The 23686-nt window shown below is 39.0% G+C and overlaps 1 pseudogene across 1 annotated transcript in view; it reads right to left on the bottom strand.

Moving 5' to 3' along the window:
- Positions 1-18323: 18323 nt before the first annotated feature.
- The window catches only part of LOC147829895 (uncharacterized), a 30618-nt pseudogene continuing 25255 nt past the window's right edge, over positions 18324-23686 (bottom strand). Inside the window, exon 2 of the transcript XR_015445737.1 lies at positions 18324-23644. The product of XR_015445737.1 is annotated as an uncharacterized LOC147829895 (transcript). The remainder of the gene's footprint in view (positions 23645-23686) is intronic.

Here is a 23686-nt window from a genome sequence, read left to right as displayed (position 1 = left end):
TTTCATTCCTAATTGCATGGATTTGGGCCTTTTCTTTCCTTTTTCTGACAAGGTTGGCTAAGGGTTTGTCAATTTTATTGATTCTTTCGAAGAACCAACTCTTGGCTTCATTGATTTTTTGTATCGTTCTCTTAGTCTCCATTGCATTGATTTCTCCTCTGATCTTTATAATTTCCTCCCTTGTATGAGCTTTGGGGTTGTCCTGCTCTTCTTCTTCTAGAAGCTTGAGGTTCAGCATCAGGTTGTTTAATTGGGCTCATTCTGTTTTCCTAATATGCGTATTCACTGCTATGAATTTCCCTCGTAAGACTGCTTTCATTGTGTCCCATAGATTCCTATATGTTGTATTGTCATTGTCATTGAATTGAAGGAACTGTCTGATTTCTTCTTTAATTTCCTGTGTAACCCATTGGTTATTTAGAAGTGTGTTGTTCAATTTCCACGTGTTTATGAAAGTTTTTGAGTTTCTTTTGCTGTGGATCTCCAATTTCATCGCACTATGGTCTGATAATATACAGGGGATAACTTCAATTCCTTTGCACTTACTTAAATGTTCTATGTGTGAGTATGTGGTCTATTTTGAAGAATGACCCATGTGCAGCTGAGAAAAATGTGTATACTGATTTTGTGGGGTGGAAGACTCTGTAAACATCTGTGAAGTTTATTTGTTCAAGAGTTCAATTGAGTTCTAGTATTTCATTACTTATTTTTTGTCTAGTTGATCTATCTGTGACAGCGGGGTGTTGAGGTCCCCCATTACAATTGTATTAGTGCATATATGACTTCTCATGTCCATTAGTATTTGTTTTATATAGTTGGGTGCACTAGTGTTTGGTGCATAGACATTTATGATTGTCATCTCTTCCTCGTGGATTCTTCCCTTTACAAGGATATAGTGTCCTTCATCTCTCTTAATCAGTGTTGGTTTGAAATCTACTTGATCTGCCAAGAGGATAGCTACTCCTGCTTTTTTTCAGGTTCCTCTCACATGGAGTATTGTTTTCCACCCTTTAACTTTCAGTTTATGAGTTTCCTTTTGAATTAAGTGTGTTTCTTGTATGCAGCATATTGTTGGATTTTGCTTCTTGACCCATTCTGCCAGTCTATTTCTTTTGATTGGTGAATTGAGACCATTAATATTGATGGTTATAACTGAAACGTATTGACTTGTCATTGCCATGACTTTTTCTTTTTGTTGGGTTCTCCCCCTTTACATTTAATTTTTTGTCATGCCAGATGGGTTCATTCTGCTTTGCTTCCTGGGGTTGTGATCCTCAATGTCTGTTCCTAGGATATTGTGTAAAATTCTTTGGAGTGCTGGTTTGGTATTCACGAAGCTCCTAAGGTGCTCTTTGTCATGAAAGTATCTTATTTCTCCATCCATTTTGAAAGATAGTTTTGCAGGGTACATCAATCTGGGTTGGACGCTGTTTTCTTTTAGGGCTTGGAATATGTCACTCCAAGCTCTTCTTGCCTTGATGGTCTGTGTTGAGAAGTCTGCTGTGATTCTGATGGACTTTCCTTTGTATGTGATTTGTTTCTTTTGTCTGACTGCTTGGAGAACTTTGTTCTTCTGTTGTGTTTCTGGAATCTTAACAATTATATGCCTCTGTGTAGAGTTTTTTTGATCAAGGCTATTTGGAGTCCTATATACCTCACTTATCTGTATGTCAAGCTCTTTTCCCCTGCTTGGGAAGTTTTCTGCCATTATTTCTGTGAAGAGATTTTTTATGTCATCTCCACTCTCTCCTGTTTCTTCATTGAGCCCAGTCAGTCTTATGGTATTCTTCTTTGCATCATCTACCAGCTGCTGGATTAATTTCTCATGTTCCCTTATAATTTTGTAATAATTTTTCTTTTCCTGGTCACTAATTGCAATCTTATCTTCTATATCTGAAATTCTGTCCTCACATTGGCTCATTCTGCTGTGTAGACTTTCAGTGGAGTTTTTCATGTCCTGGAAATCTATTTGCATCTGTTTTATGGATTCCATTTGTTTCTTATGTTGGGATTCCATCATGTTCCTGAGCTCCTCTCTAGATTTATTAATCATGTCTTGCACTAGGGGCACAATTTCTCCTGTTATCTGAGAAATTATTTCTGATTTCATTTTTTCCAGATCCTCTTTTGTTGCCAGTTCAGTGGGTCCAGGTGGTTGAGTATCAGAGTGTTCCATCTCATTTCTCTTTGGGGTTGCTGTAGGTCATCTGGAAGTCTGGTTTTGAGACTTATTTATGTGTTTTCTCATTTCGACTGGGGCGGGGGGCTGTTAGCGCCTACACGGATTACCTCCTCTGAGCTGGGTGAGGTGGGAATGGGGCCAGGAGCAGTGGTAGGGGTGGTGACCCAAAAGCCCTTTTCTGTGGGCTGGGAGCAGCGGGAGGGATGCTGGCCGGGAAGCCCCTTCCTCTGGACCAGGAGCAGTGGGATGGTGGCTCAGAAGCTCCTCCCTCTGGGCTGGGAGCGGTGGGAGGGATGGTGGCCTGGAAGCCCCTTCCTCTGGGCCAGGAGCAGCAGAACAGTAGGTAGCCCAAAACCCCTTTCCCCTGCACTGGGAGCAGCGGGAGGGATGGTGACTGGGAAGCCCCTTCCTCTGGACCAGGAGCAGTGGGACAACAGTTCAGAAGCCCCTACCTCTGGGCCGGTAACAGTGGGACTCAGTACCTTGGTCTGGTGGGCTGGTGTCCTCTGTGTCTTTGTAGTGTGGAACTAGGTGGCTGCCTGTTTGCAGCGGGGTGATTAGGTGTCTTCCGCGCAACTCAGGACCTTGGTAGGGCGTCCACAGACCTTCCTGTGTGCAGGGGGCTGATTCAGCATATTCGGCTCGACTGGGGACCTCGGTAGGGCTTGGGCAGACCTGCCTGTCTGCAGCGGGCTGATTCAGCGTGTTCTGTGTGACTCAGGACCTAGGTAGGGCCTGTTGACTAATTTTCATATGTTGAGCTACCCTTCAATTTCTGGCAGAAATACTACTCAGTAATGGTATAATTTTTTTTTTTTTTTTTTTTTTTTTTTTTTTACTATTCTCCTGAATTTAAATTTCTGTAAAGGGTTTTTGCCTCTATATTCATAAGTGATATTTGTCTGATGAATCTTTGGCTCTGGTATCAGGCTAATGCTGGCCTCATAGGATTTTAGGAAGTATTGACACTGCAATTTTTTTGGAAGAGTGTCAAAAATTCTTATTAATTATTCTTTAAATGCATCCTAGAATTTACCAGAGAAATTATCAGGTCCTGGGATTTTTTTGTTAGGAAGTTTTTAATTTAATCTCTTTATTTGTAATAAAACTATTCAAACATTCTATTTCTTCTTGAGTCAATTTTGGTAATTGTATGGTCCTAAGAATTATTCTTTTCAGATTTCTGGGAAGATGGTGAAGTAGTAAGCAACAATTAATCAACCTCTCCATGATTCAGAATCTAGACACTAGAAAACCACAACTTGGGGAAGAAAAGAAGGAAGGTGGATCCCTGGGACCCAGGAAGGATCTCAAGGGAAAATTGGATCCCACAGAGAAATTGAAAAGACAGACCATAACACAGAAAAATGAAGGGGCGATCTATACTTTCTCCCTGGCTCTTGGCTCATGGAGTAAGAAAGGCAGATTGAAACTACAGAGACACAGTGAAAGTATGTTACTCCAGAGGCCTTCAGGGACAAATGCATCAGTGAAATGAAGCAGTGGGTGCTGTATGATACAACAGCTGGTGTAATGACTGCAGTCCCCTGGAAACAGTGCTTGGTAGGACATTATTTTAGGAGGGGCCAACTGAACCCAGAACATAGAGCAGCCATGGGTAGGGTTTATCCCAGGGCTTCCCTAAACTGCCACAGTGATAGGTTATAAGGGACAACCACTGGAGATGTCCAAGGTCAGGGAGCCGTGGTCAGATGGGCAAGAAATACCCAGACTGTTTTAAGCTAAATGATTCAGGCCCCAACCCCACAATGAGAGGTCAGGCTCAGCTTGAACTTCTGTGGATTTGAAAGCACCAGAACCAGCACCCTGCCCTAAACCTACTAAAGGCTTGCTGGGATCATCCAGCACAGATCTGGGCTCTGACTGTCTCCTTTGTCTATCAGCAAGAGCAGAGCCATGCCCTAAATCGGACACCACCACAAAATTATAAAACCCAAATGATAACCAAAGGTTTGAAATCACAGAGAAATGTCTTCCTTTTCCTTTCTCTCTATGCTTTTGTTTCTTCTGTTTGTTTTTTATTGTTTATTTTTGTTTTATTTCATGAGTGTGAACATTGTTTTTAGTTTTTTGTTTTGCCTTGCTCTTGTTCTCCTCCACTTCTTTTCTTCCCTCCTGTATTCTTCTCCCATTTCCTGAGGCTTAGGTAATCTTCTTTTGTCCTTCAGCCTTGTCTTTAATCTCTTTCTCTTCTTTATTTCTCTATTTTTCTTCTTGTCCATTTTAAATTTTCTCCCTTCAGGGCAAAATCTCCCTATTGTGTGGACATTTACTGTGTATCATTTTCTGATTTATCTTAGATTTTGTTAGACAACTATAAATCTTGTACCCATGCTTAAAGCCAGTAAATAATAGTTATTACAGTTTGTCATTTCCCAGTCTGTGCCTGATGCTATTATTATTATTGATTGTACTAGTTTAGCCAAGGTGATGTAGTTAATTGTGATCAATTCCTCTTCCTTGTATGCCATTATCTAGATTGTCTGGGGAACATAAGCAATAATATAGTCCAGTACCAAAGAATTTGGTGCTAGGTCAAACAAGCTACAATCTTTCATCCCGAATAAATTGAAGAGGCAGGATCCTGGAACAGACTCAAAAGTCAAAAGCAAGCTATCCCTAGAAGACATCTTTGAAAAATAATAATTTCCTAAAGAGTTCTTGATATTAGTAATAAAGCCACTTGCAATAAGCAATATAAGCTATGATAAGCTTCAATGGAGAAAACAAATAAAAAATAGAAAGTGAGAAAACACAGAAACCAAGATGCAACTCATAATCCCCAAGTCATCCAAAGCAAATCAAGGGAGCACTGAGGTTGGAGAAATAAAAAAAGCCACTCAGCTGAATTTTCTGAAATGATAGCAGCACAAGCAACAAAACAGATCAATAAGCCTCTTGATAAAAACAAAATAGAGATAATTGAAGAGATGCTGACCATAATGAAGGAAATGATTAGTGAGTATAGAACAGATACAGATTTTTTTAAAAAAGAAGAGCTTTAATTGATAATGTGAAATAGGTTGAAAAGGTCTAAAGGGGTAGGGGAAGTGGGAGGGGTAGGGTAAGGAAAGAAGGGAAAGGGGAAAGGAAAAAATATGAGAAAAGGGAAAAAATGGAAACAAAATCTTTGTAAAAAGGGAGGGGTGGATGGGGTTGAAGGGAGGGCAGGGAAATGGGGAAAAATAAGAACCAAGATATAACATGTAAAGGTACAAGTACTCAGTGATGAATGTAACTGTACTGTATACCTAAAATGTACCAATAAACTTAATGAAAAAAAAAAGAGGAGCTTAAGAAACACATGCAAACCATGAATGCCCAACATAGAAAATAACTGCATTCCACAAAACAGACTCAAATAGAAATCACAGAGACTAAAAGTTCTACTGAGAGTATACACAGCACAGTCAAATAATATGAAGATAGAATATAAGATCTGCCAGACAGGGTTATAGTCAGTAATTCTCCAATGAAAGACCTCTTAAAAATAGCAAGGGGCCACCAAAAATCAATTCACAGATATTGGGAACCCTGGCCTTTGGTCTCAATCTCCTGCAAGGCAACACGATGCAAGTGAGAAAGAAAAGACACAGAAACAAGACTTAAAAAGAAAGGTGGGTCTTGGCTGGTCCAAGCTGCTCTGGGCAACAAAGACAAAAGGCACCATAGACTTCCAGTGTTTATTGATTACAAGCATGGGAAGAAATAGAGCAGGGTATATGTGAGACACCTGGTGATAGAGCCTGAGATATCTGGCAACAGTGATTGTCACAAGCAAGATTGTAAAAAGGGAGGCACTGCTTTCTTGCAGGAGAGAACAAAGGGAGATTAGGACTCAGTTGTAATTAACCAGCAACCCATCTTATCAGTGAGGGAAGCCACAACTGAGGGAAAAGAATTTAATTGAGGTCACACTGACCTCAGCTGGAAGTTAACTCAATAGGGCCCTGCCGCTTCACAGACAAGAACTCAGGTTTCCATAGCAGCCATTGGCACTGGAGCTATGCTCACCCAGCTCTGCCATCTGACCTGCCCATATGAATTACATAGGCTTTGGTTAGACTCCTAATATAATACAGCCAAATTATGGAAAAGCAAGAAGTTTGGGCCACTTATAGCCTGCTGGTAAGCTGGGCAGGGGTGTCTACTACACAAGATGCTAGACAAGAAGATTAATGTAAGATTAACTGGAATCAATGAAGAATCAGAAGACACCAAAAAAGGGAATTAAAAAAAAAACTGTTTACAGAAGTACTAGCAGAAAAATTATCAAGAATGGAAAAAGAACTTGAGATGCAGAAAGTGAGGCATATGAACTCCAAATAGTCATGATCAGAAAAAACTAAACCAAAGCAAGCATATAATAGTCAAGATTCCAAAAATTCAGCACAAGAACAGAATATTAAAAGCTGTTAGAGAAAATAAAAAAAACCTATAAATAAAAACCATCAGGATCACAGTGAACTTCTCAACACAAACCCTTAAGTCAAGGAGTGCTTGAGTGAAGTATGATAATACCTCAGTTCATAGGCTCTTCTTTTTGTAACAGTTCAGTTTGTGAACAGAAGCATTTGACAACATTTTGCTTCCACTTGTGAACTCTGCATTGGGTCACATTGAATCCCACAGGGAAATTTGATTTGGTTCATGAACAATTTGCTTCATGACCAAAATCATGGAACGAATTAAGATTGTGAACCAAGGTACCACTGTATTTCAAATCCTAAAAGAAAACAACCTCTAATGCAGACAGATTTACCCAAAAAAATTATCTTTCAAAATTTATGGAGAAATAAGGTGATAAAGAGCACCTATAGAAATTCATGACCACCAAACCAGCACTACAAAAAGTTTTGAAGGATATTGTAGAAAAGAAAAATGAAGGCAAAAATTCCAAGAGTCCCAGTAGAATGAATCCACCAGGCATGGCAAGCTATTAAGCACAAGGGAAAAAAGGGAACCAACAACAGGAAAATGATACATCAAGGTAAGTGGACACACATCAGTTATAACCTTCAATCTAAATGGCCTCAATTCACCAATCAAAAGAAACATGTTGGCATAATGTATCAAAAAACAAGAGACGTGAAAGTAGTGAAGGGTAGAGGGGGTGAAGGGAGGGCAAGGGAAGGGGAAAAAATAAGAACCAAGATACTCATGTAATGGTACAAGATCCCAATGATGAATGTAACTGTATTTTATACCTAAAATGTACCAATAAACTTAATGGAAAAAAAAAAAACACCAAGAGACAACAATATCCTGCATACAGGAAACACATCTAACTCAAAAGGAAATTCATAGACTAAAAATCAAAGGATGAAAAACATTTCATGTGACAGGAACCCTAAAAAAAGGAGTAGCTATTCTATTTGCAAACAAAGTGAACTTCAAGCCAAGACTGATCAAAAGAGACAAAGAAAATCACTATATACTTATTAAGGGAAAACTCAAAGAGGAAGAGATAACAATCATAAAAATATATGCACCAAAAAAATATATATATATATGCACCAAATACTGGTGCACCCAACTATATAAAATAAATATTAATGGACATGAAAAATCAAATAAACACTAATACAATTATAATGAGGAACCTCAATATCCAACTATCACAAATAGATCAACTTGAGAAAAAAATCAACAACGAAATATCAGAGCTGAACCAAACCTTTGAAGAAATGGACTTAGTGAATATATACAGAATGTACCACCCCAAAACATTGGAATACACATTCTTCTCAGGTGCACATGGGATGTTCTCCAAAATAGACCACATACTAGCCCATAGAATATGCTTAAGTAAATGAAAGGAACTGAAAGTATCTCATGCATATTATCTGACCATAGCACAATAAAACTGGAAATCAATGGCAAAAGAAACCACAAAAACTTCATAAACACATAAAAATTAAATAATACCCCCAGAGCAACTAATGGGTTACAGATGAAATTAAAGAAGAAATTGAATTGTATTTAATATACAATTAAATGATAACGCCATTACAACATACTGAAACCTACGGGACACAATGAAATAAATCATAAGAGGGAAATTTATAGCGGTAAATTCTCACATCAGGAAAAAAGAATGAGATCAAATAAACAACCAAATGTTGAACCTCAAACATTTAGAAAAAGAAGAACAAGTGAAGCTTGTACCAGGGAGGAAATTATGAAGATCAGAGGAGAAATTAATGCAACTGAGCCTAAGAAAAAAAAAAGAAGAATCAATGAATCAAAGAGTTCATTCTTCGAAAGATTCAATAAAATTTACAAACACCCAATCTTATCAAAAAAAGGAAAGAAAAGACTCTAATCCATGCAATTAGGAAGGAAAAGGGTGAAATCACAATGATATACACATTTAGTGCAATCTCAATCAAAATATCAGTAGCATACCTCATGGAACTAGAGAAATCATTCCTAAAATTCATTTGGAATCAGAAGAGACCAAGAGTACAGAAGACACAGGTAAAAAAAATAGAGGAACTAAGGAACATGATGGAATCACAATACAGGAAACAAATGGAATCCATAAAACAAATGCAAACAGATTTCCAGGAGATTAAAAACTCCATTGAAAGCTTACATAGCAGAATGAGCCAATGCTAGGACAGAATGTCAGATATAGAAGATAAGATTGCATTTAGTGACCAGGAAAAGAAAAATTGCTTTAAAATAGTAAGAGACCATGAGAAATCAATCCAGCAGCGGGTAGACAATGCAAAGAAGAATAACATAAGACTGATCAGAGTCAATGAAGAAACAGGAGACAGTGCAGATGACATAAAAAAACTGTTCACAAAAGTGATGGCAGAAAACTTCCCAAGCTGGGAAAAACAACTCACATACAGATAAGTGAGGCATATAAGACTCCAACTAGCCTTGATCAAAAAAAAAAAAATCTACACATAGGCATATAATATGAAACCCAACAGAAGAACAAAATTCTACAAGCAGAGAAAAGAAACAAAACATATACAAAAGAAAGTCCATCAGAATCACAGCAGACTTCTCAATGGAAATCCTCAAGGCAAGAAGAGCCCTAAAGGAAAACAGCCTCCAACCCAGATTGATGTACCCTGCAAAACTATCTTTCAAATTTGATGGAGAAATAAGATACTTTCATGACAAAGAGCACCTTAGGAACTTCGTGAATACCAAACCAGCACTCCAAAAAATTTTAGACAATATCCTAGGAAAAGACAATGATGATCACAACCCCAGGAACCCCAGCAGAATGAACTCATCAGGCACAAAAAGAAATTAAACACAAAGGGGGAGAATCCAACAAAAAGAAAAAGTCATGACAATGATAAGTCAATATGTATCAGTTATAACCATCAATGTTAATGGTCTTAATTCACCAATCAAAAGAAATAGAATGGCAGAATGAGTTAAGAAGCAAGGTCTAACAATATGCTGCATACAAGAAACACACTTAATACAAAAAAGAAACTCATAGACTGAAAGTTAAAGGGTGGAAAACAATACTCCATGTGACAGGAACCCCTAAAAAAGCAGGAGTATCCTCCTTGCAGATCAAGTGGATTTCAAACCAAAATCTGAAGCACTTCAGGTCCCAAGAATTTCAGATAAGGGATAGTCAACTTGTATGTACAAATCTATTGTGAACATGTGTTTTCATTTCTCTTAAGTAAAAACTTAAGAACAGAACTGTTGGTTCTTAATAGTAATACAAGAAATTTCTATATTTTTTTCCAAAATAGTTTTATCTTTTTACATTCACATTAGCAGTATTAGAAAGTTCTAACTGGTTCACACCTAAGCTGACATTTGCTTTTATAAAACTTTTAACTTAATCTGCCTGAATGTATAATATGATCTTGTTATTGTACTGATTAATATTTTTCTGATTCTAGTTTTGTACACAATTCTTTGTGCTGTACTGACTATTAATCATCTTCTTGTGTCTACTTTTTAATTGGGTTGTCTATTAATGAGCTGTAAGAGTTCTTTATATATTCTGGTCATAGGTTATATGTATTATAAATATGGCCTGTTTAAGGACAACTTTTCATTTTCTTAACGATGTCATTTAAAGTTCTAAATTTTGATGGAATCTCATTTATCAATTTTTTTCTTTTATACATTATGTTTTTTGTATCCTAGAAAATTCTTGCCTACCCTAAATTCATGAACATTTTCCCTTATAATTTCTTCTTAAAGTTTTATAGTTTTAGTCTTTCATATTTAGGTTCATAGATCCTTTCAAGTTATTTTTATGTATGGAAATAAAAGGTTGAGGTTAACTTTTCACATACGGATACCAGGTGTCCTAGTACCATTTGCTGAAAACACTATTTTTTCTTCTACTCTTGAGTTGAGTTTATGTTCTATAAAATGTTAATGTTAAATAATCTTTCAAAACTCAGTGGACCATATATGTGTGGTTCTATTTCTAGATTCTGTGTTTTATTCCAATGATCTGTATGTCTTTCCTTATGCCAACACTGCCTTGATTACTGTAGTTTTAGAAGAAGTCTTAAAATTAGGTAATAAATGTCTTCTAACACTGTTTTTCTTTCTTTTTTTTCTTTTTACTTTTCCAGATCCTTGTACCCTTAATAACTTTTAAATTTCCATATCCAATTCTTCATTTATAGCAAGTATACATAGACCTGAATTTTTATATATACCTTGTGTTCTCTTTTCTTTCTTTTTTTCTTTTGGTACTGGGGCTGTAACTCATGGCCTTGCACTTTCAAGGCAGGCATGGTGTCACTGAGCTAAATCCCCAGCCCTACTTTGTGTTTTCTAATCCTGCTAAATTCAGATACAAGTTCTATGGGCTCCTAGAGATTTCCTAGTATTTTCTCTGTAGATGATCATTTCATCTACATATAAAGATTTTACTTCTACCTTGCCAATCCTATGCTAATTGTTTCTTTTTATTGCCAGACTATTTTGGTTTGGGCCTATGTTTCAAAGTTTAATGGACAGATGAAGCGTAGGCATATCTGCCCTTGTTCCCTACCTTAGGGAGAAAGCATTGTATCTTTTCCATTCATATAAGGTGTTTTTGCTGGAAGTATGGAGTACATGTCTTTGATCTCTTGAGAAGATTCTGTTCTACTTCTAGTCTGCTGATAGCTTTTACCAAGAACAGCTGTAGAATTTAGTCCAATACTTTTTCTGCAACTACTGACAGGATCACATGGCTTTTTCCTTTCTGCTGTTAAAATGATGACTTTGGGGGTGGATCTTCCAATGCTGAACCAACACTGCCATCCCTATAATAAAATCACTTTCTACCTACTGCCAGATCTGACTTCCAACAGTTTGCTTTGTTAAACAAATTTTTATCTATGTTCATACTTTTTTCTTCTATTATGTTTATCCAGTTTTAGTATTGGCACAATGTTGATTTCCTAAAATGAGGGGAGAAGTGTTCCTTCTTCTTTCTGCTCTAAATGTTTGATACAATTCATCAGTTAAAATGTATATGAGCCTGTTGTTGTCATATAGGTAGGTTTTCAAGCTAGGAATATACTTTCTTTAATAGGTGCTATTCAAATTTTATATTTCCTCCACAGTCAATTTCATTAATTTGTCTTCCAAGGTACTTCTTAGAAGTTGTCAAATTTATTTCAAAAAGGATTTTTGTAATATGCTTTCTACATCATTTTAAATTCTGTAAAATCTATGGTAATGTCCTCTAAATTTTGATATTATAATTAAAACAATGTATAATTGATATTGTATAATAGGAAGAAAAGGTCTAAAGGAATAAGGGAAGTGGGGGGGTAGGGGAAAGGAAAGGAGGGAAAAGGAAAACTATGAGAAAAGGAAAAAAATGGAAACAAAGTCTTTGCAAATAGGGGAGGGTGGAGGGGGTGAAGGGAGGGCAGGGGAATGGGGAAAAAATAAGAACCAAGATACTCATGTAATGGTACAAGATCCCAATGATGAACGTAACTGTATTTTATACCTAAAATGTACCAATAAACTTAATGGAAAAAAAATAAAGGCAAGGCAGAGGCATCACAATTCCATTGGGGGAATTCGAATATTGTTTATGCCCAAAGCAGGCTCTAATCAGTGCAGGCTGTAAAGAGTTAACTCCACAATTGGCTTGTTTATTGAAGTGAGTCTAGCCAAAGCTTACACACAGAAGTCAGCGTAACTGGTGCCCATCATGGAGACTTGAACTATGAGTAATTTCCTGCTCAGTAAGACCATTCAGATTGGAAGAGGAATATAGACAACACAAAGTCCTCACATAATGAGTGATAATGATGTTTGACAGGAAGCAAAACCCAGAGAAAAGGTAGGTGCTTCCGAAGTGAGAAGGAAGTCAGCTGTGAATAAAACACTGGGTAATCACTTTAGGCTAAAGAGTAACATTACATCTAGTCGCTCCACACCCTTTTTAAACAAGCAAGCTACATGGTGCTGGCCTGCAGTATTGAAAGAAATGCTGTAAGTGACAATTAAATGTAATTGTTGGTTTACACAAACAAGAACTTTAGATATTATACTTTGGTAGTGTGTCAGAAATAACATCCAGACAGCTCAACAAAGAGGAAAAGTTATCTTCCCCCAGAGACCTTATCTGAGACCTTGACAACTTGGAGCCTTGTGTGCTCTGTTTTGCAGCCCATACCACGGAGCCCAGGAGCTGCTCAAGCTTCCGCTCCATGGTAATCAGCCACTGGTGTGAACTATTTAATTTGGTTTTAGAACAACTGCTTGCCAAATCTGCTGTCTCTCACATAGTGGACTCGCCTCTCTCAGAAAATGTGACATCATTACAGGCAAACCCCAGTGCTCCCCTTCTGGAGGAGCTTGAGCTGCCTCCCCCTCTACCTGTGTTGCTAAGACCACAGGGTGTCTTTAGAGGAAGTAGGGGCAAAAGCATGAGGAGAACTGCTTGGCTTTAGTGCATCAGGATGTGCAGGCGGGGTGCCATGGTCAGACTCAGGGAAAATCAAACAAAACACTCAGATTGTAAAGAACTGAAATGAGAAAATAAATAATGGAATGATAACAGCTAGGAGGGCATAAAGAAAAAGAGTGGAAAAAAATCCCACCACTAGCTTTAAGAGCCCCAAGGCCAGTGCTATGTCATCAGCTTGGTGCTGCCTGCAAATGTCTGGAACCCAAAACAAAGCCAGGAAAATGCAACTGCTCTGTACCAGACATAAAAATTACCCTGATACCAAAACCAGAGAAAGATCCAACTAGAAAGGAAAACTGGCCAATCTCCCTAATCAACATAGATGCAAAAATTCTCAATAGAATACTGTCAAACAGAATGTAGCAATCATCAAGAAGATCATACACCACAGCCAAGTAGAATTCATCCCAGGGATGCAGGAATGGTTACATATGCAAATCAATAAATATAATACACCATATTAACTAGATCCAAGGACAAAACCACATCATCATCTTAATAGAAACAAAAAAAGCATTTGACAAAGTCCAACACCCATCATGATAAAAACCCTACAGAAAATTGAAATAGATGGTCTTTATTTCAATCTGATAAAAGTCATCTATGACAAACCAACAGCCAACATAGATAAGAACTGAAAGTTTTCCCTCTAAAATTAGGAACAAGACAAGGATGCCCACTAACACCATTCCTATTCAATGTAGATCTGAAAACATTAGCCAGAGCAATTAGAAAAGAGACAGAAATAAAAGCAATAAGGACAGAAAAGGAAAAAGTTAAATTATGCTTATTTCCAGATGACACGATACTCTACACAGAAGACCCCAAAAACTCTACCAAAACTTCCAGATTTAATAACCAAATTTAACAGCATAGCATAAAACAGTCAACATGCAAAAATCAATGGCATTACTGTACAGAAATAAGAAAGTGACTGAGAGAGAAATTAGGGAAACCATACCTTTGACAATATCATCAAGAAAATGAAATACTTAGGAATCAGTCTAACAAAGGAAGTGAAAGATCTATAGACTGAAAACATCATTATTTTAAAAAAAAGAAATCAAAGAGGATATCAGAAAATGGAAAGATATCCCCTGTTCTTGGATAGTCAGACCCAATACAGTTAAACAGCCATGATTCCAAAACTGTTACACAGATTAATTTAATACAATCCTGATCAAAATACCAATAGCGTATTTCACAGATCTAGAGAAAACAATCCTAAAATTCATAGGGAGCCAGAAGAGACCTAGAATAGCTAAAGCAATTCTGGACAATAAAGACAAAGCAGGGGGCATCACAATCCCTGACTTTGAAATTAAACTACAAAGCTACTGTGATGAAAATGGCATGGTATTGGCAAAAAAGAGACCCAATGATCAATGGAATGGAACAGAAGAAGCAGAAACAACTCCAAACACACTTAGGTACAATATCTTTGACAAAGGGGCCAAACATTTTCATTGTAAGAAAGATAGGCTCTTTAATAAATGGTACTGATATTCTAGGCAACAAAGACAAGGTAGGGGGTATCACAATCCCCAACCTAAAACTATACTACAAAGCTACTGTGATAAAAACTGCACAGTACTGGCAAAGAAACAGACCTGAGGATCAGTGGAACTGATTAGAAGATGCAGAAACAACTCCAGACACATTCAGCCACCTCATCTTCAAACACCCTCACTGGAGGAAAGATAGCCTCTTTAATAAATGATGCTAGAAAAAGTGGTTTCAACTTGCCAAAGATTAAAACTAGACCTATATCTTTCACCATGCACTAAACTAAAATCAAAATGGATTAAAGATTTAAATATTAAAACAGAAACACCAAACTGGCTGGAAGAGAGGTTAGGTAGAACTCTTGAAGACATTGGTGTGGGCAAAGATTTCATGAACAAAACCTCAGTCACACATGAACTAACACAAAGAATCAACAATTGGGATCTCAAGAGAAAGGAAGAGATTGGAAAGGTTTGGAGATGCCAGATGAAGAATCTGTCCTGGAATGCTGTAAGTCAAACTTAATGGGAGATTCTGGTTAGAGTTCAGAAGACCAGAATGCTGATAGAAGTGCACCCAGTAAAGGCCAGGCTTAGGAGGTTTCAGTTAGAAACAGAAACTTCATTGGCTGCTGGGTTTCAGACCATGTGTATCTGGCTAGGCAGAAAAACTGTCTGCATTTTGCTCATGTCCAGAGACTTTGCCTGAGACTGAGATTAAGAGTGGCACGCTAATCTTGTGGAAGAAATTTCAAGACAGTCTAATATTGAGATGGCAGCAAGGTTACTGTGGGTTGCTTGTAGCAGATTTATGTTGAGAATCAAGAACAAGAGGCCCAGCAGCATAATTTTAAAAGTTTTGAGCCAGGTGTGGTGGCATAAGATGGTAATCTCAGCATTCAGGAGGCTGAGACAGAAGGATGGCTGTGAGTTCAAGGCCAGCCTAGGCTACATAGTGAGACTCTGTCTCAAAAAACCAAAAATAACTAAATAAATAAAAGTTTTGAGTTTGGCCAGAAAGAAAGCACCAGTCAAATTGTGGCCTACAAAGATGGAACAGAGGATAACTTGATTGCTGAAAAGGTTAGCAATAAAAAGTCAAGTATTTTGGAAGAGGACAATAGAAAAGATGGCCTGAGGACATCACAAGAATCATCAGGACTACACACTTTGCATCCTCAGAAGTGCAAAGGTGAAAGACTTTAGTAAGAGATGAGAGCCCCAAAGTACCATGTTCTAGAATAGTGGTTGCCTAAAGAATTTGTTCCTCAATATTAGGTTCATTGTGCCCAGCAATCTAGGCACTCCATCTATACAGTGAAGAAAGAAGCCTGGCTACTGCTTTAGCTGACACAGAGCTTGGTGCCACACACATGGTGCTGGTTTTACGTGCATGGAGAATCAAGGGTTGTGGGGTCAGGAAGGTTTCCACCCAGATTTCAGAAGGCCTGGGAAGCCAAGCAGTGTGCTCCTCAGAGTGGAGTCTGTGAAGCTGTGAGTGTGATGCCAAAGGTGCAATGAAGACTCCCAAAGTTTAGAGAAGCCAGGGATATGGTTCATCTGAGGAAAGCTGCAAGGAGTAAGCAAAGCTGGCCCAAGAGAGAAGACATGAGCACTACAACCACCTGCAGTGCCTTAGGGGTGGAGCCACTCAAGCCCTTTGGTGTTCACATCTTGCCACAGATTGCCACCAATGCTGGACATGGAAATACAGGACTTAATGTTTGCCTTGCTGGATTTTGGACTTTTCCTTGGTCCCAATCCTTTCTATCCCTCATTTGTACCTTTTGGAATGGTAATGCTTATCATTTGCCATTGTATTTTGGAAGTGTTTAACTTTCTTTTCATTTTGTACAGGACCTCATAGTCAGGAGTTTGCCTTAAATCTCAGAGAGACTTTGAACTTGGACTGTTCAGCTATGGCAAAACTGTTAGGACTTTGGCAACTTTTAGAGGTGGGTAAAATCCTTTTGTATAAAGGGATTCATCTTTTTGGGGTCAGGGGCAGAATGCTATAGCTTATATCTAGATGTCCCCCTAAAGCCTCATGAGCTCACAGGTGGGACTTTTCAGAGGTGGCTGAATGGTGTATGAGTGTGGATTAAAACTATTTGATACTAGAGTTAAGAGTGTGTGGTACTAAATTAGTCTGCTGATTGGTTTAGCATAGTTCTGGGTGTGGATGATGGGAAGGCCCACCCCGAGTGTGGGTGGCACTGACCATTAGGCTTGTAGCCTGAATAGAATAAAAGGTTAAGATGGAAGGCAGGCTGTTTGCTGCTTGCTGCCCCCTGCCTACCCTGCCATGGACTGTTTCCTCTATGATGCCCTTCTGCCATGCCACCTTAACTTGGAGTGACTATGTACTGAAATCTCTACAAACTGAGCTGAAATAAACCTTCTCTCCTTGTTAAAAAAAAAAAAATTAAACTTTCTTACAGTTCTGCAGTTCCCATACTGAAACAGGTTTCACTTGGCCAACATCAAGGTATTGGCATGGCTATATTCCTTTCTAAGCTTCTAGAGGAGGACCCATGTTCTTTCTCACTTGGGCTGTTGGCAGAATCCAGTTCCTTGAGCCTGTAGGACTGAGGTTCCTGTTTACTTGCAGGCTGTCAAATGAGTGCAATTCTTAGCTTTTAGAGGCCACCTGTATTCCTCAGTTCATGGCCCTTTTTGCTCATCTTTATACAGCAATGTCAAGTCCCTCTTGTTTTGAATCACTTTTTCTTCAATCACATTCCTCTGATCCATTATTCTGCCTCTTCCTTCCCCCATTAATAGCTCATATGATTAGATTGAATCCACTCAGATATTCTGGGATAATTGTCCTATCTGAAGGCCCTTAACTATGTTTGCAGTCTTCTTTGAACTTTTCTCATGTTCTCCTGGCCCTTAAGTTTTGCAATGAGAAATCTTCAGCACTTTTTATAGGCTCACCTTTATACATGATTTGTCACTTTTCTCTAACAGCTTTTAAAATTCTGTCCTTGGGTCTGGTGTTTTGGTGCATGCCTACAATCCCTGCACTAGGGAGGCTGAGCCAGGAGGATCTCCATGAGTTCAAAGCCAGCCTGGGCTACTTAGTGAGCTCAAGGCCAGCCTAAAATACACAGTGAGACCCTGTCTAAATAAGTAAATAAATAAATAAAACTCTGTCCTTGTGTTGGGCTTCTGGGATTTTGAGTATGAAGTGTTTTGGGAAAGTTCTTTTCTGATCAGGGGTATTTGGAGTTGTACATGTCTTGCTCACCTGTATGTTGAATTTTTTCTTCATACTCGGAAAATTATCTATGATTTTTGTAAACAGAATTTTTATGCCATTCAAAATAACTTCTAATTTCTCTATAATTTCAATTAAACTTGGGTTAGTCTTCATTGTACATCTAGCAGCTATTGGATTCATTTCCTGTCATCTCTTGTTTTGAAGATATCTCCAAGTATATAGTCATCTGCATCAGCCCTACCTTCTAGTTCTGACACTCTTTCTTCACATTGGTCACTTCTGCTGTCCACACCTTCAATAGAATTACTTATCTCCTGGATTTTTGTATCTTTTCATAGACTCTTATTTTTTGCTAAACTGGTCATTAATGTCTTTTCTTTAATCATTGATCATTTCGTTTAGCTCAGCTAGCTTTCCACTTTTGTCTTCTTTAAGCTCATTTTGTTTATTGAGTATCTGTTTAGTCTTTTTTTTTTTTTTTTTTTTTTTTTTTGGTACCAGGGATTGAACTCAGGACCTTGCGCTTTCGAGGCAGTCACCAGAACCACTGAGCTAAATCCCTGGCCCTATCTAGTTATAGTCTTGAACTCACATAACATATTACTGATCATTTTTTTCTTCTCTTATTAGTTTGTATGATTCAGTCATTTGATTTTTTATTTCCTTCTCATCGAAGCCCATTGGATCAGTTTTATGGGAATTAGAAGGTTTTGGAAGTACTTTGTTGTATATTGGGGGTGTGTGTGTGTGTGTGTGTGTGTGTGTGTGTGTGTGTACACTGAGGGTTCAGGATCAACTAGAGTGGAAAGACTTCGTTGCTAGTATTGAGCTCCAAGTTAGTGTCTGTTTCCCAGTGCTGTGATCTTGAATTTTATTATATTTTAGTATTTTTTAACCTCTTTGAACTACTCAGTTTAATAGAGCCAGATCCAGTCACTGTGTTGCAAGAAGAGAATCCCTGCCAGTTACATCAACTTCAACAGATCTTATAGCTACTCACATACATTAAAACTTGTATTAACAATTTCAGCTTTTTATCAATGCTTCATACAGACTGTACTGTAATAACAGGCTGGGATGTGATGGGAGAAAGGAAAGAAAAAGGAAGAGAGAAAGGAAGTGAGTAAATCAGTAATAGAAGAAGACACGAGAATTATCAATAGATGTTTTTGGGGTTTTTTGGTACCAGGGATCGAACTGGGGTCCTTGTGCTTGCAAGGCAGGCAGCAGAACCACTGAGCTAAATTCTTGGGAATTATCAATAGATGAAAAACAGACTGGAGTGGAATTATTTTTATAGCTGGAGTAAAGGGCTAGTGTTGAGGGGGCTTGAAAGAATATTTATGGGAGCGGGAGAAGGAATGCAGATGGAAGGAAGTATAAATGGTGATTGAGGAAACCTGTGAGAATATCAGAACTTTTTAATGTGTTGAGAGTTAGCTTAAGTTTTGATCCTCTATACACAACTTTGGTGAGAGTTACCTTGACTGGCCCATGAAAGGTACTATTTAGAATAAAGCATTGCTTAATACATGCCCTTCTTTGCACTTGTATAGATACTCCCTATATATAAATCAATGCAGGAACAGAAGAGAGGGAAGATGAAGGGATAAGAAAGAGGAAAACAGAGGATAAAAGACTAAAAAAAAGGAAAACAGAAAAAAGAGAAAGAACAAACAAAAAAGCCTCATGCAGGGCCCAGGGATTTAGCTCAGTGGCACTGCATCTGCCTGGGAAGCATAAGGTCCTAAGTTCGATCCCTGGTCAAAAGAACAAAACAAAATAAAACAAAAAGTCTCATGCAATTCCAAAAACACAATATTAAAGCACTGTCATGGGCTGGGGATTTAGCTCAGTGATTCCGCCGCCTGCCCCACAAGTGCAAGGACCTGAGTTCGATCCCTGGTACCAAAAAAAAAAAAAAAAAAAAACCCAAAGCACTGCCATATTCTTATTTATATTAGCAATTCAACTAATAAACTTTTCCCTCCATGTTCACACATGGGGAAGTTTTGACCTATAGGGTGGTATGGGTGGGCCCCTGGGCCTAGCTCTCTTTTTCCCTCATCCTCCTCAGAACATCGCTGTGGCCACAAGTATTCTCTTTTTCTCACTCCTCACTTTCCACAGCATGCTCTGTTGCTGCAGCTCTTGGGGTTTCTCTTCCCCTATGCCCAACTTTCTGCCTGTGAGAGAGGAGGCTTGTTCATCCCAATGGCCTTCTGAGTCTGGCTCTCTGCTGACAACCATGAGGCAGAGGCATAGCCACTTGTGGGCTTGGATTTGTCTTAAGATCCATCCCGCTCTGTTAATTCAAAGAAGGTTTAGCTTAGTACTCAGTTTTCTGCTGATTTCTTCTGGGGCCCTCTCAAACTCCACTCCTTTCCCTGCTCAGCAAATCCCATAGCTGTTCTATATTCTTCCCCCAAAAGCCTTCTGCCAAGCGCTGCTAACACTCTCTAGTGAACACTCCCTGTCTTTGGCCCTTTCTCATTCAGTTAAGTCTCCCCAAAGCTTCACTTTCTAACCCAAAAATTTGGAAAAGACTTTAGCCCTGCTGCATTCAGCAGCCTCTGGCAGGAAACTGTAGGGGCTCCCCTGTGGGTGCCAGATGGTAGGCTTGGGCAGTGAGCTGGATGTCCCATGAACACATTTCCAGTGCTTGGGGGAAGACAGGGTGAGTCCCTATTCCATGGCTGGTTGGTCTCCCCTTTCCCCATGGTTTCTCCATTCACATTCTAGTTACTCCCACAGGGTTCTAGGGCCTCTCCCAAGACGACATATACAGTGGAGTCCGGGGACCCAAGGTCCAGGAAGAGTCTATCTTTCCTAAACCTCCTGACTCTATATTTGGATCTGGTGAGTTTCTCTGCCTTCCCATATCTGTCTTTCTTTTTCACATCCCATCCCCACCCTTTTTCAGTGTACCTGAGGTTTCTGGAAGCCTCATTCTCTCACCTCTGTCACCTAGCAGGCCATGATGGAAAAGTGTACTAAAATTTGAGCTTCCCGGTATCTGATGACTCACATAAATGATGTAAAAGAAATGTGAAGGCTGTCAGAATCAAAATGGAGTCACTTGTGCCAACCCTACCCCATAAAAGTAAATAAAATCAAAAAGTTATAAAGGAAGGGTTCTTGCACATTGCTATGCCTTCTATCCCAAAGGCCATTAAACACCCAAAGGTGTTAAAAGGGTTGGCCACCAGCCTCTGTTGCTATTGGGAGGCAGTAAAACCTTTAGGGTATGTGGCCCAGCGGGAGGCACTCGGGTCATTAGGAGTGCATCAGTGAGTCATATGTTGGGGGTCCTAGTCCCTTCCTTTCTCCACTGATGTGGGTGAGCAGCGTCTTCCTCTTTATGCTTACACCATGATGTACAGTGCTACTAGAGGCCCATGGCAATAGTCAACAACTATGGGCTGAAACTTCTGAAATTATGAGTCTAAATAAACCTCTCCATTATTAACTTGTTTTCTCAGTTATTTTGTCACTGAGACAGAAAGTTGACTAACACACACATAATTGCCTGATAAAACTATCACAAAAGATTGCCAGAACCATAGGTTTTTATAGAAACCATCACAGGCTTCTGTAAATACTTTTACAGGGATCTGCCCAGAATGCTTCAACCTCAGACTGGTGTCACTCTTATTACCATGCAAGCAAGGTCTATTGCTTCAAAAAAGGACTACTGCTTCTGATCCTTCTTATTGTTATCTTTTGGAAACTTCCTCTTGCTTCAGCCCCTTTGAAAATGCGTGTAATTTATAAGGCGTGTGTATTCTCACCACAATGCTCTGCTATTCAAATGCTCTGTCAATCCCAAATAAATATCATAATTCTTTGGAAATTCTTTGATTTTTAAAAACTTAGGTTGAAAGATCTCTCATTGATCTCTCTAGATAAGTTCTTAAAATATGGATTCTCTGGTAAGAATACACAATATTTATAAATAAAGAATAGTAATTACAGATCTATCTGAATGGAATGAGATGTTACATATTTTCCCACTCTGTGAATAAATCCTTGGCTCCTTTACATTGTCAATCATGAAAAAAATAGAAAATAATATAGAAAGACAAAAATGAAAGAGTAAAAGACAAAAAAGAACAGGAAAAGAGAGTTTTGAAGGCAAAATTTGTTTATTTATTTTTGAAAAGCAAAGATAATGAAAAAAAATCTTGAAAGAGGTAGGAACAGGACTGGCATATCATATAAGAGAAGAGGATTTTTTTTTTTTGGTACTAGGGATCGAACTAGGGACCTTGCACTTGTGAGGCAGGCTGAGGAACCACTGAGCTAAATCTCCGACCCGAGGAACAATTAAAAAATAAAACAGAAGTCTTTGACCTCTCATAGAAGACTATAGAAAATTTTGGGGTGGGGGTCAACCAGTATTTCCAAAACTTTTTCATCACCCCCAAACACAAATGCTTTTTTTTTCTTTTGAGACAGGGTCTAGCTATGCACTCCAGGCTAGCCTTGAGCTCACTATAAGGCTCAGGCTGCAGGCTGCCTGGACCGAGATCCAGAGGTTCTCAGGCCTTAGCTGGGACTACAAGTGTGCACCACCACACCCAGCTCTGTTTTATATTTTGAGACAAGGTCTCCTTAAATTTCTCAGGCTGGCTTTGAATTTGTGAATATCCTGTTTCACCCTGCCCAGCAGCTGAGATTACAAGTGTGCTCCTCCACAACCAGGCTGTCCTGTCTTTTTTGTAATGGGCCACCAATGTCACCTCTGCCGAACATATGCCTGGCTTCCTCAGGCTTGTTCCTGTGTCAGTATGCTTTAGATCCTGAGCCAGTAACTTCCTCATGCTTTGGTAGGTGTTGCAGGTGCAGTTCAGTGTCACTCAGCTTGGACTTTTTGCTTTCAGAATCACCCCCCCGTACACACACACACACACACACACACACACACACACACACACACGCACGCACCTGGTTCAGTGGGAGAAGGTGTTGCAGTGGGACCCTGGAACTCAAGGCCAGTGGAAGGTCTTGGATTTCTAGGCAGGGGTCTGGCCCCCTCTCATCCTCAGAGCTCAGGCCTCAGTCACTGGCAGATGAGCTCTGGAGAGCTACCTGCTGCTTCTTGTAGGGACCGGGTGGGGGTGGGGTCACAGGCAGAAGAAGGATAAAATAGGATCTCATTAAGCTTTGTTAAAAAAATTAAGAAATGTTACTAAAGGAAGCTTTTGCCTCTTCAGTTATGTCTTCAAAAATTAGAAAAACAAATGTAAAGAAAAAGAGAAACCAGACCCAGGAAGGCACCCAAGTAAGAATTAACATAAAAATTTAGCAGGAAGAGTCCACAGGAAAAACAGGGACTAGTTGGGAACATGAAACACCAGGGTAACCTGTCCCTCCATACAATAAAATACAAAGGAGATAAGTGGGAGCCACTTCAAGACTCTTATTTAATACATACATGTCCTCTTTAATTTCTAACTCTAAGCTGCCCTTCTATGAAGCGTCCCCCTCCTCACATTTACCCATCACAAATGGGCAAGAAGGTATCAAATGGCCAGAAAGAATGTAGACAGAGGTGTCCAGACTAGGATCAAAGACCGCCAGAGAACCAATCGGATGGCCACAACTTTCAAGTGCCCACATGGGGGGGGGGGGGGATCTCTAGTCTTGAATAAAAAGCTGAGGACAAAACCACACGTGTATTCTCTTCTCATGCCCTCTGCTTTTCCAGAGTAGCTACCTTCTCTTTTATCTGCACCGTTCCAAACAAACTGTCTTCCTTTAAACTCTGCCTCTTTAATTCATTACTGTTTCCGAGTTTACCTCCTGGTAGGGCCCTGGTA

Source organism: Heterocephalus glaber, unplaced genomic scaffold (assembly GCF_053883595.1).
Source record: "Heterocephalus glaber isolate CG9 unplaced genomic scaffold, H.glaber_assembly_v1.0 deba00000347, whole genome shotgun sequence".
Lineage (NCBI taxonomy): Eukaryota > Metazoa > Chordata > Mammalia > Rodentia > Bathyergidae > Heterocephalus > Heterocephalus glaber.
The sequence above is the reverse complement of the archived record's forward strand: the minus strand, read 5'-3'. Positions and strand labels throughout refer to the sequence as shown.